This window comes from Cyprinodon variegatus, unplaced genomic scaffold (assembly GCF_000732505.1).
Source record: "Cyprinodon variegatus isolate N-32 unplaced genomic scaffold, C_variegatus-1.0 Scaffold1269, whole genome shotgun sequence".
Classification (NCBI taxonomy): Eukaryota; Metazoa; Chordata; class Actinopteri; order Cyprinodontiformes; family Cyprinodontidae; genus Cyprinodon; species Cyprinodon variegatus.
Window position 1 is genome coordinate 81,290 of NW_015151722.1, and position 12,049 is coordinate 93,338.

Sequence of the window (12,049 nt, forward strand, 5' to 3'; positions counted from 1 at the left end):
TCAATTTTCTTTTTAAAGCAGAATTTCACACTGCTTTGATCAATTAAGCTCTGAATGGTATAGGACTGCAATGCTGAGCAGTTCATGAGCAGTTTGGATGATTTACATCCAAACAACGTCTAACTTTGGGGAAAGGCCGGATTTTTTAGATCACTGAAAAGACATTGAAAACTGGGTTTGCTATTATTGGACTAATGTGGGATAAAATCATACTAACCAAAACACAGCCAAATTTTCAACAAGGATTTTTGGACTAAAGACTATGACAGACCGACCAGATTTAGCCAAAAAAAAAAACAAAAAAAAACACCTAAATGACGTCTGGTGTTTGGTTGTCAGTGATCCAAGAAGCAGAACAAAAGTGCCTGAAAAACTGAGATGAAGGTGAAATATTTAATTTAAAATTTTCTAACCAGCATGTTTCAACCTTTTATTGGTTTTAAATTTTAAATTTAAAAGTGTTTACTTTTAATAAGGAGATGATAATTTTTTTGTTTTGCAGTTTCATGATTTCCTTGTTTTTGCTTTAGTCATTTTGTTTTTTACTTATATCTGTTTACTTATAGAGACGAGATAACAGGAATCGAAACATGGCTAAGCCCTCAGATTGTGTGCTGTAGATTAGTTGTTCTGTATAATTGTGGCTGATTAAATACTTTAAACTGAGGATTTGATTTCCCAGGCCAGTAACAGGATGTCAGTATCACAGTTTGTCCAGTTTAGGTCTCTGGTTTTACTCTTAATTGGCACAGCCTAATAGGTACAATCGAGAACAGAACATACATAAATAATGGTAGGAAATACTGAGAAGACAGGAAGCACATAGCTGCATGAAGATGGAGAAGTTGACAGGAAAACAATAAGGGAGGAGGAGAGTGCAAAGAGAGGGAGAAACGGATGAGTGATAAGAGGGGGAAAAAGAGCAATAAAGTATGAAGGGAGTATGAAGGAAAGGATAAAGGGAGGACATGCTGGCAATGAGAATTATGAAAGAAGAAATAAAGAGAACTGTTTTTTTGATGAAGATGTGAAAGGAAGTTCAAACAGGTTTCAGGTTTAAGAAGGAACTGATGAAGGGAACTCAGCTGGAGTTAAGAGACATTAAGAGACAGAAAGGGAGAGGGAAGAAATGAAAGGCATAGATACAAAGGATGGAAGATAAGAGAGCAAGGTTAGGATGGAGGGAACAGGCGGAAGAAAAGACTCAAATAATAGCAAAATATGGAAAACTGGAGGGAAATGGTCGCCTAGACGAATAAAAGATGGTGTCTGCTGGAGCACAAGCTGTCCACTGTTTTCTCATCACATGGGGATCATGAGGGTCTCCTTAAATGCGCAGGTTTTTCAGTGTGAGGGCAGGAATGTGAACTTTTAGAGTGTTGTGCTGCGCTTTTCTGACCCCATCAGATTTTGATACAGATCAGATAGTGTTCACTTCTTCCATGTCTCATTTTTACCATTCAGAAGTTTCATGGTTTGTTTATATATTTGTTTGTTTATATTTTTAACACATCGTAATAAAAACAGAGTGATGGTTTAAATTAACTAACGCCAGCAGTGTTCCTTCTTTATGATAGTTCTTCTAACTAAACAGGGGCAACCAAATGGATGTAATAGTCTCCTGATTAGGAGCGGCATTAAATCCATTGTGGTGGAAGCATTATGGCATGGGGAGGCACATACTAAATAGGGGAGAGGGATGAAAGATTATCATGACATCTTTTATGATTCGTGAAATCATCCATCCGTTGACATTACTTCCTTTACTCTGTGGCACTAAATGAGGACAGGAGACACACATCAAAGCTAAGGGACATTTGGAAACCAACTGACTGTGGGAGGAAGCTGGAGTACCTGGAGAGAACCATGCCATATAAGAGTAAGATATGAATCTCCATATAGAAAGATGCCAGGATAAGATTTGTCTTCAGTAAAATATAATAGTAATTTAAATCAGAATTACTTTCTAATAAATAACTCTAACATAATGGTTTATGGTCTATCCCACAGAAAGCAGGAGAACGTTAAAAAATCTACAGTTTAAATCGGATTTTCGGGGAAATTTAGTTTTCAGAAAATTTAATTTTCATAAATCAAATGCTGATTTGAAGTAGGTGTTGAGACCAGTTTGTTATCAGTGTTTAAGTGTTGAAGCTGAGACTCCAAACACAACAGGAAGTGAAATGATCCAACATAATTCTCCAATGTGCAGAAACATCACAAACTTAAACATAATATGATTATCCTGTCCTAAATTGTACTGAGTCTTTTAAAGCCTATAGCTACAGGTTAAACATCTTCCTGCCAGTTGGTGGCATCCTTGTGCCGCCGGCGCTTGTTGCAACCTTCAGTCGAATTGTTCTTTAGCCAGCTGCCGTGTTTTGCTAATAAAAGATGAAACATTTTACTTGTACCTGTCCAGGAGTAAAGTGTCCACAGGAGGCCCTCTGCATCCTTAAGTCAGCATTAATACTTTTATAAACTTGACTGATATTAGACCTTTTGCTTATTTCTTGTTTTTTTTTTTTTTTTTTCTCGCTTTAATCTGAAAATAGCAAAAACCCATGAAGAAGAAATTTTACAGTGATATCACAGAACTACTAGGATCTGGGACAGTCTGCTCTGTCTCTCAGGCTGTTTCACAATTCACAAGAACGCGAGTACGGACTTGTGTCCTCGTCAAGCACACAGGAAAGTATGGACTTGGGGAGAACAGGACACACAGCATAAATATTGGTCAATGGAACAGAAACGTACTCATGACATCACCACATGCCCAGCTCATCTGGAGCTCCATTTCACCTCTTTTTAATAGTCTCTAGATTATAATAAATTCTTACTTTTTTAGTGTGGGAATAATGAGTAAAACAGTCAGATAAACGCAAATCAATTGAACATTTTCCCAAATAAAACAAAAAGTCTCCATCAGAGCCAGCGGTACTTCGCACACTGCTATGTCGGGAGAGGGCTGCTGCAGACGGGCTAATGTTAGAACTGGCTGTGGTTACCCTCCGTGGTCAGCTGGTTGCCAAGGTCCTCTCACCATCTGAACTTTTTTTTCAAATACGTACAAAATCAGTAAACAGGCTATATAGTGACGCTTAAAAGTATAATGTTCTCACCTCAATGATCTTAAAACTTTTATAGAACAACGGCAACAGAAAAGAACTTTTAACTAAATACCCTGAGCTCTGTGAGGTCTCCACTGGAAGCTGCTGCCGTGGTGCATGCTGGGATAGCTCAAGAACGGACAAGTCTGCTCTGATGGATACTCGGTAAAGAGGGGAGGATGAGAACAACATCTGGGGACTTTGTTCTCGGTCTTGTGTTCTTGTGAATTGGAACAGTGCTAGGGCTGAGGCTGAGGACTGAGTCTGCTGTTGGCATGTCTGTGGGAAGTGGGGGTGCTGCAGCAACCCCTAGTGGCAAGAGGGGGATTAAAAAAAAAAATTATTGAAAATACTTTGCATAATTTTTCAATTTCTTATGAGTTTTTTGGCAAATTATTTTGATATTTTTATTTTACCAGTACGTGTATTCGGATTTAAATTTTATTATTTTTAGACCTAATCAACACAAGTTGCATTGAAATGGCAACGTCAAGCAAGCTAGTTGCCATCGGGTCAAGAGGTATTCCACTCGCGGCAGTTGACTAGTAAATTTACATAGTCTAATGACAAAAACAAGGATGAAATGTGGCACAAAAATGCATTTTGGGTTTTTTTGGAAGAACAAAACTGGTACAGTAACCACGACAACGGAGAGCAGCCAGAGTGAGGTGACTGTCCGCCCGCCACTGATGGCAGTTGCCCCGGCAGGCCGAGCCCCAGCACTCGCAACCCAAGCTAACCAGGGCACCCTGCCTGTAGCGCAAAGCAAGAGCCTGGTGCTGCCAGCGTGTTCTTTGTTTGATGGATGTGGAAAACTTTTAAATAACATTTAAATAGTATAATAATATAATGATTTTATTATGGTTTGCATAAAAGGATATTGAAGCTAATAGAATCACTTGTGAGATAGACATAGTGACTCAGGTTCATCCATGTTGTTATAGTGTTATAGTGAAATTTAATTAATAGCGCATATATTCACCTGAGAACTGATGTCTATGTGTTATAGACCCTGGTTGCGTGCACTGAAGTGTATCTGAAAATAAAGTAGTGAATATTTATTTATTTTTATTTATTGTATTTTAAATAGGCCTATAGGCTGACAGGTCTTTTCTCCCCCCAAAAAAATTTCATTGCACCCCCTGTTCAAAATTACTTCCAGCGGTCCTGCCTGTCGGTACCAAATTGTTTCTTGTCAATGTTTGCATCAAAACCACAAGTCACTATGTATATATATATTTTTTAGACCTGTCAAAAATGATTCGGCACTTATGTTTATACTTTTGTTAGTAAAATAAATAATTTATTCTTCAACACTCAATGTTCTGTGGATGTATTATTTTTTAAATATAAATCTTTTTGATAAAAGACTTGCATCTATGACCTTTAAAGATTTACTGGCAGTCCCATCTGGGCATGCTCAGTTTACTTAAAAGAATTTCTCTGCTTTAGTTTAGCTTCCTTCTGTTTAAGTCTAAAGCTAGGCTTTCTGAGATGATAAATTTTATTAATAGTAAAAAGGTTTTAACAGCAACAACTGGTGAAAGTTTTATCCCGGCTCTTACCAAATGTTCATCAACTCTTCCAGCCATGTCAACATTAGCTAGTATTGTTCAATGTCCAAGTGCTGATGGACTGATGAGTTGTAGCCTAATGAGAAGCAACGTCAAAATGAGCCAAACAAGATAAACATCATGCACTTTATTATGAGCTGGTTTATATATATCAAAATCAGTCATAGAAAAACAATGATTGACTGCTTATAAACATCAAATCAGACATCAAGCTGTCTATTTTAAGCCATTGCGAAATTTTCATTATAACAATATACATGTTTAGATCATATTAGAGAGATTTTGTTCAAGTTTCTGGTGGGTTCTAGTTTCTTCTCTTTCTCTATGCTGTAGAAGAAGAAAAAAACGGTGAATGTTCAGATGTTCTTATTTACCTTGAATGTTGGTCTAACTTTAAAACTTTATTAATCCATAGAATGATGTGCTAATCTTTCTACACCAGAATTATTCTTTTGCAATCTGTATGTATTGTTTTCTAAGAGAGGAATCGATTATTACAGCCTCTATTCCTACTTCTGACTTTAGCCAGAATCAGATTTTTAGTATAAGTATCCTTCTTATGATATCATGGGGTTAGTATAAAAATACCAAATAACATGTGCTAACTGCTTACCATCTCAAAAATAAAAGAAAAAAAATGCAATTATTATATTGCTCCTTTTAGTATTTCAAGCAAATCCAAACAGATCAAACCTTTCTAAGGATACAGAGCAAAATGCATTGAAATTAGAAAATAAAATGTCCTGTTCGGCACAAGTTAAAGGACATGTATGCTCTGACAGGACATTTGTTTAAGTTGGACAAACGTTTTTTTTAGTTTTTTGTTTTTTTTACCATTCAAAGTATTCAGCTGATATTTCATGCGAGTAAGAGAGGAAAATAATAAAGCACATTGATTCACTATTACATTTCTGTTTATTAAAGAGCCTTTGGACCCTCTATGTTCTCCGTAAGCTCCCCCACAACAATGTGCCTCTAAAGCTCCACAGATTTTTTTTACATGCCTCTAAAAAAACAGAACCTCTGCAGAAAGACTTAAAAGATAACATCAAATCAGCATTAAGCTACACAGTCAGATAGCTTGGATAAAATATTTTGCCATCAGCCTTTTCTCTCCTTAAATCCTAATGGCTGCCTGCAAAAAGAGGAAAACAGGGTCAGGCTGGAGGAAAAAAAAGGAAAAGAGCAGAGCACATGATGGGCAGATAAAGGCCTGTCTGTTTCTGAGGGAGAAGAGAGCGAGTTGGAGGAGGGCAGTGTAATGAAGGGGCCTCTGTTGACGAAGGGAGTTCAGGCTCTATAGAGGGACAGAAACAAGGCATTTAGTCTGTGAGTTGGCCTCTGGAACACCATTACAGCCTCTTATAATGATGCCACTATAGACGGGAAATAAAGGCAAAGGTCCCTTTAAACTGGGGACTTTTTGTAAAGAGTGGCGAGACGCGTAATGCTTCGGGTCAGATGTAGGAACAAGAAGAAGGCAGGTGAGGGTTCAGAGCAAGAGGTACAGAATCTGGACTGCTTTGTTTCATCCTAACATAAAACATAGTGTTAAATATTTCAGAGCTTAATCCGTTCAGCGTGGCTCTTTCTGCTAATTCAATTCAACTGTTTTTCAGGGTCATTTAAAGGAATCTACTGCTGCCAACAATTATCCAATTGAGTCTAATTCATTCCCAATAACCTCACGTCAGTTTAGCAAATTTACTCTTAAAAAACACCAACATCAGCAGAAAAGGAAACAACTATAAAAGAAGGGTTATTTCATTTAAATTTGATTTCTGATTGTTTAGTAATCTTAATTAAACACCCTATGATGCAGTAATAATTGTCATACAAAAAAGTCTTAAAAGTTTATCAATAAAGAAATTGCTTTAAGAAACCTCTGGATACAGCTAAAATAGTTGTTTTCTTTTTATTTCAAGTCAACTTTGTAGCAGATCCAGAAGCTAAATTGCATGTTAAAATAAATTTACAGGCTTTTAGTTTGAAAAGCCAGTTTTGTGACCAGAGTTAATAACAGAGTTCATACTTTTTAGATTCAATTGAAACTTTCTGTTTATTTTTTGTTTCAACAAACTTTTTGTTATGTTAAAGCACCAATATATTAATAGGTTAATGAATATTTGTGGTTAGATTTTTATTTATTGTGTTTTTTATAACTCATGCACAATGTGTTTTACCTTCCAGTAAAATCTCTATCTTTAGGTTAAAACAAGGTTGAGAGCAGTTTTTAGCAATTATTTCAGTAATAATTGGTTTATAAAGGATATTTAGATTTTTTAAACTAAAATATCAGTTGAAATCATTGATTTATCGATTTACATTTATTTCATCATGTCTCAATCAGACAGAAATTTTCAGAATTTCGTACATTTTTGTACATTCTTTATAAAATGAAGGGGACTGGAATGAATTTCAAAAATATGATATTTTTAAAAGGTATGCAGAAAAGTTTATTAGAGGAACTGATCCTCGACCCAGTCCAAAACCTGATGACTCAGACATGGAGAAGTTAATGATTTTTTTTTTTCTCTTAAAAACCTCCTTGCAAAAGTTATTCTGAGGTGTTTCTGTAAGTTTCTCCAAAAAAAAAGAAACCTGGCTGATCTCTGATTGAGAAGAAGATCACTGCCAGGACAGTTTCCTCTGGGAGTGACCTTAGAGAGAAAACATAAACCAATATGACTTGATGATTGAATTGTCTCTGTAAAGTGCCTTGAGGTGACATGTGTTGAGAATTGAAATGATGACAAGACAATGACAAGATAAAGGTACTTGATGTATCGATTGTTTAACTGGTCATTGCAGCTTCATGTGAAAACTGCTTCAAAGCAGAAACAGCTCGGACCTGTAAGTTCGAAACAGTTCAGGATCATTTTCATGCTTTGAGGTCCTAAGAACTAAAATGCAAGTGGAAGTTTTTGAAGGTGTGGAAAATTTGCTGAGGGTCTGGTGAGAATGCTGTTTGGCTCCTCACATTCAGACCAGATGTGTGTCCAGAAACATTCTGTGTGCCAATTAGAGGGAAGGTCGGTTTAGGAACACAACAATCAAGAAGATCTGGCGGAGTAGGTCTGGGTTCGGTTTTGAACCAAATCCAGAGTGCACTCAGTTTGGCAGCCTACCAGCTGAAAGCTTCAAACTCAATCCCATGTTGTTTCCATCTCGTTCCTGTGCTATTTTACCAGAAACAAAACCTGGCTCTTTGTTTTGCTTCTGCACATTAAAATCAGCATCGATATGGTTTCTAAAGCTTCATTAGAACCTCATAGTGGTCTAAGGAGTCAGAACCAGTTCTCGATTTGAGGGAGGAGGAGGGGGGTTGGCCCCCTTCTTAAAAAAACCTTAAAAATCATCCCCCTTCTTAAATGACTATGCCCTGTAACATTTTATTACTGGATGTGTAAAATTCCTACTATATATTAACAGTAATGAGAATTGGTGGGCTGTGGGCTTGCAAGTAGCCTGAGCAAAATAAAATAAAATCAAAGAAGTGGCCTACCATGGCTATGAAGCTGATCCCAGTGGGACATGTGTCCTCTTCACTTGCATTTTAACTATGTAGGGGCAGTGATAGCCATGCCAATCCAGGGACTGACTGCAGTTGTACTGTAAGGTGCCTTGGTCAAGGTCAATGACAGACGTACCTAACATGTAACAACCATACCATGCATATTGCTTTAGGTCAATAGGCTATATTAATTAGGCTTCCAAAAACAAAAGAAAATTCATCATTCCCCTTTTTTCTTTTCAGAACTAGACTACTGTTCAGAATCACAATCACAGAGAACCACTCTGCTATCAGTAATATGCCTGCACTGCTGGAGGGACCTTTGGGACACTGTGGATTGGACAGAACCAGCCCTGTGTTGTTAAAGGAATAACAGAATCATGAATCCAAACCATCATTTTTAGGGCCCGTCTTTCAGTTACATTCTGCAATTCTTTCCGCAATCTTCTTACCTTCTGACCCCCAAAATAAGAGCAGATGAGACTTGATAAGACATCAAAACATCCAGCGGCTGTGGTGGATCCGCTTTTAAAGACTGCCTCCTTTTTTCAATCAATTTATTAATAAAAATATGTATCAGGAGGAATGATAGCGTGGGATTCAGATCAGAACCATTCAGCAATCCATCTGTTGTTATCTGACATATTGATGATATTATGCATGGATTTTAATGCCTTACATCTGATACGTTTATTCAGTTTGCACTGAATAAAAGAATTTCTGCTGTTGACCTGCCTTTTAGTTTGATTTTGTGGAATAATCTCTGAAGAGCCGCCTGTTTCAGGACTTTTCTTACATGTTAAATGTAAGATGGCATTGACATGCTGCTGCATGTCAATCAGACAGAACAATATGGGGTTGAAGAACTTATGAAGGAACCAGAGAAAGCAAGCTGACTTTTGCACAAAGTGAATTCTGTTCCGTTATTTTTGTTCTGTAAATAGAAATAAGAAAAAACTTTGAAAAGAGAAAACAGGAGAATACATTTGCAAACAATTCTTGATTTAGAACTTTTTCAAATAGTTAAAAAAACATAATGGAACAAAATTGTTGCAGCTGGTTAGAAATTAAGTCATAATCATTGTTTTTTCAGAAGAGTTGGGTTCATCGTTTTTCTTTATTTGCTGTTTTGGATCAATTGTCACAAAATTAGAAACTTTTAAATTCATTCTGAATTAATTTGTAGATTCTCCATATCTGCTAAAGATGTCCTCCTGTCTGCTGAATCAAACAAGATCAGATTTCCTCCAATTCTGGGGTCGTTGAAGCATGTTCTCTAACCCATCCCTAATGTGCTTGGTTCTGACCGTACTGCTCTCTGGTGATCTTATATTTGATAACCTTGGATGTTTCGGGTTGTTTTCAACATGGTGCGGAATAAAGTTGTTGTTTGTTTTTATGGCCTCTTGGCTGTGTGGCTCCAGGGTCCTGAAGACGGTCAAAAACAAATGATATTTTGAATTTCAAGACAGAGCAGTCTGCCAAGATACACCTGAAATAGTTCAACATCTACATTGTGACTTGGAATAAAGTCTGTCAGAACCACTAGACAGGATCAAAAGATGCCTTTCATATCACCTATTAAAGGCGTCTTTTGTTATGAAGGTTTCATATACCTGCAGAAACTAAGAAATAATATTTCATGACAGAAAATTAAACACAATTCCTTTAAAAAGAATTGCTTTGCCTGCTTTAACATTTTTTACACAAACTTCAAGAACATCCCCAGGAGAATGGGTCGCTCAGAACCAGAGATGGCAAAAGTACTCACTTTCCGTACTTGAGTAAAAGTACAGATAAAAAGTTAAAAAAATACTCTGGTAAAAGTGGAAGTACTGATTAAACTTCTTTACTCAAGTAAAAGTAACAAAGTACAGGCTTGTAAATTTACTTAAAGTATAAAAGTAAAAGTAGAAACCACTTTTTTCATGCCGTTGCCTACATTTTAAATGGATGTCTGCCAATAGGACTAGATCTCCGTTGTGTTCATTTTCAATCATCTCGTCATCCATGCTACTATGCTAACGCCACCGCCACCAAGCTGCAATGATTTTCCGCCAATGAATACCGCCGAATCTGTCGATTCATCTTGTAGTGGTGCGTCAAATGCAACGTAGATTCCCATCCAATTAGATTGAATTTGGTATTGATGACGTGAAAAATAATAACGGTAACTCCATTGAAATGATTCAAAACTAAACGAGCCAATTTAAAATGTAAGGAGTAGAAAGTACAGATATTTGTGTAAAAATGTAAGGAGTAGAAGTAAAAAGTCGCCATAAAAATAAGTAGTAAAGTAAAGTAATAATATCAGAAAAATCTACTTGAGTACAGTAACGAAGTATTTGTACTTCGTTACTTCCCATCTCTGCTCAGAACCAATTTCATGAGAGTCCAAGGCCTGGATTGATACTCTGTTTGTGACTCAAGGTGATATTACAGCTGATTCTACCTGAGCCTGAACCAAAGGACAAATTAAAAGATCTGCTGCTTTTCCCCTGAGTTTCAGAGGTCAAAGGTCAGCGGGTCTGGGCTGGTCCATCATTCCAGAACCGGCTCCATCTGCCGTAGTTTATTTACTCAGTTTTAATAGAGGAGTAGATGATCAGAAAGGTATCAGACTTTCCTTGGACATAAACCCTCCATCCTGGTTTATTCCATCGTTTCTAAGATTTGAGGCCATATTGCTGCAAACTGATGGTGATTTAAAAGTTTAAATGTTTGATTATTGCTGAACAGAACCAAGTCCGTCATGATTTAACTGAAGATGTTTCAAGACCACCAGGAGGTGGTGCTGAACGCAGGACCTGAGCTGGTTGGGTTTATGTGTGTTGCACAGGTGGTTCCACTTGATAGTTCTATCACAAATTATCCAGGTTCTGATAAGGCAGGAGGAAAATGTTATTATTTAATGATTACCTGGTTTAATAAAGGTGTTTTAATCAAACCAGTTTAAACAGTTTAAACCAAAATCTGGAAACAAGCTGTTATTTTGCAGCAGAACCTTGTTTTCTCTTCGCTAATGTACCATCCAAACCTAGGAGCTTGGTTCTAAGTCATAGTGCATCACCAACCACACCTGGATCAGCCATGCATCTGTACCACACCCTACTGACTCACCATCTTTTTACTGTAACACTTTCTATCCAGCCAAATGTCGTTTTAAATGATCCAGCTGACTGACAGTGTGCAGCAACAAGTGGGAAGGGGGAGAACTGTTGTTACCTAATGCTAAAGAAACCTGGAAAATCTTTGGTTCTTTCTCTGATATCTTTCTTTAAGAACTAAAGAGGAACATAACTGTAGAGCTAGAACTGGAACCAGGCCATTCCTGAACTGGTTCGAGGGGTTCTCCAGCAAAACGGTGTTAATGCCTGTTTAAACCCAATTATTATTATTCAGATTAATAAATCTTTTCTGGGTCAAAGCAAAGAGGAGGGGTCTTCACAAGCCAATCAGAACCTGACAAGAAGCATGCTTCTGTCTCCAGGCTCAGCTTCACAGAGAAACATCTGAGCTTCACTATGAATCAGACGATCAGTTCTGGTTTGGCTCCAGCTCCTGGCTCACTGGTTGGTCACTTAACTCAGTGGACCAGGAGTTCAGGTCTCACTGTTCCTGCTGCTTTTCTGGTTTCTGAATGGAGAAAATCAGACTCTCCAGCCTTCTGGTTCCAGTGATGAAGGAGGTAATGTTTGGAGACAAGCAGCTCTGGGATCTTCTGCAGGAAACATCTGTAGGAGGAGAAGCTGTTGGTGGAAAAGGGTTGTTGCAGTAAAGGGTTTGCAGACAGAAACCCAACAACTCTTTTCTTTCTCCATGTGTCCTAAAAAGATAAAAAATTTAAAATT

General features: G+C 37.4%; 1 protein-coding gene across 1 annotated transcript in view; it reads left to right on the forward strand.

Annotated features, from left to right (window-relative positions):
* Nucleotides 1-12,049, forward strand: part of LOC107102523 (spore wall protein 2-like) — a 42,557-nt gene that overhangs the window by 3,855 nt on the left and 26,653 nt on the right. The window lies entirely within an intron of this gene.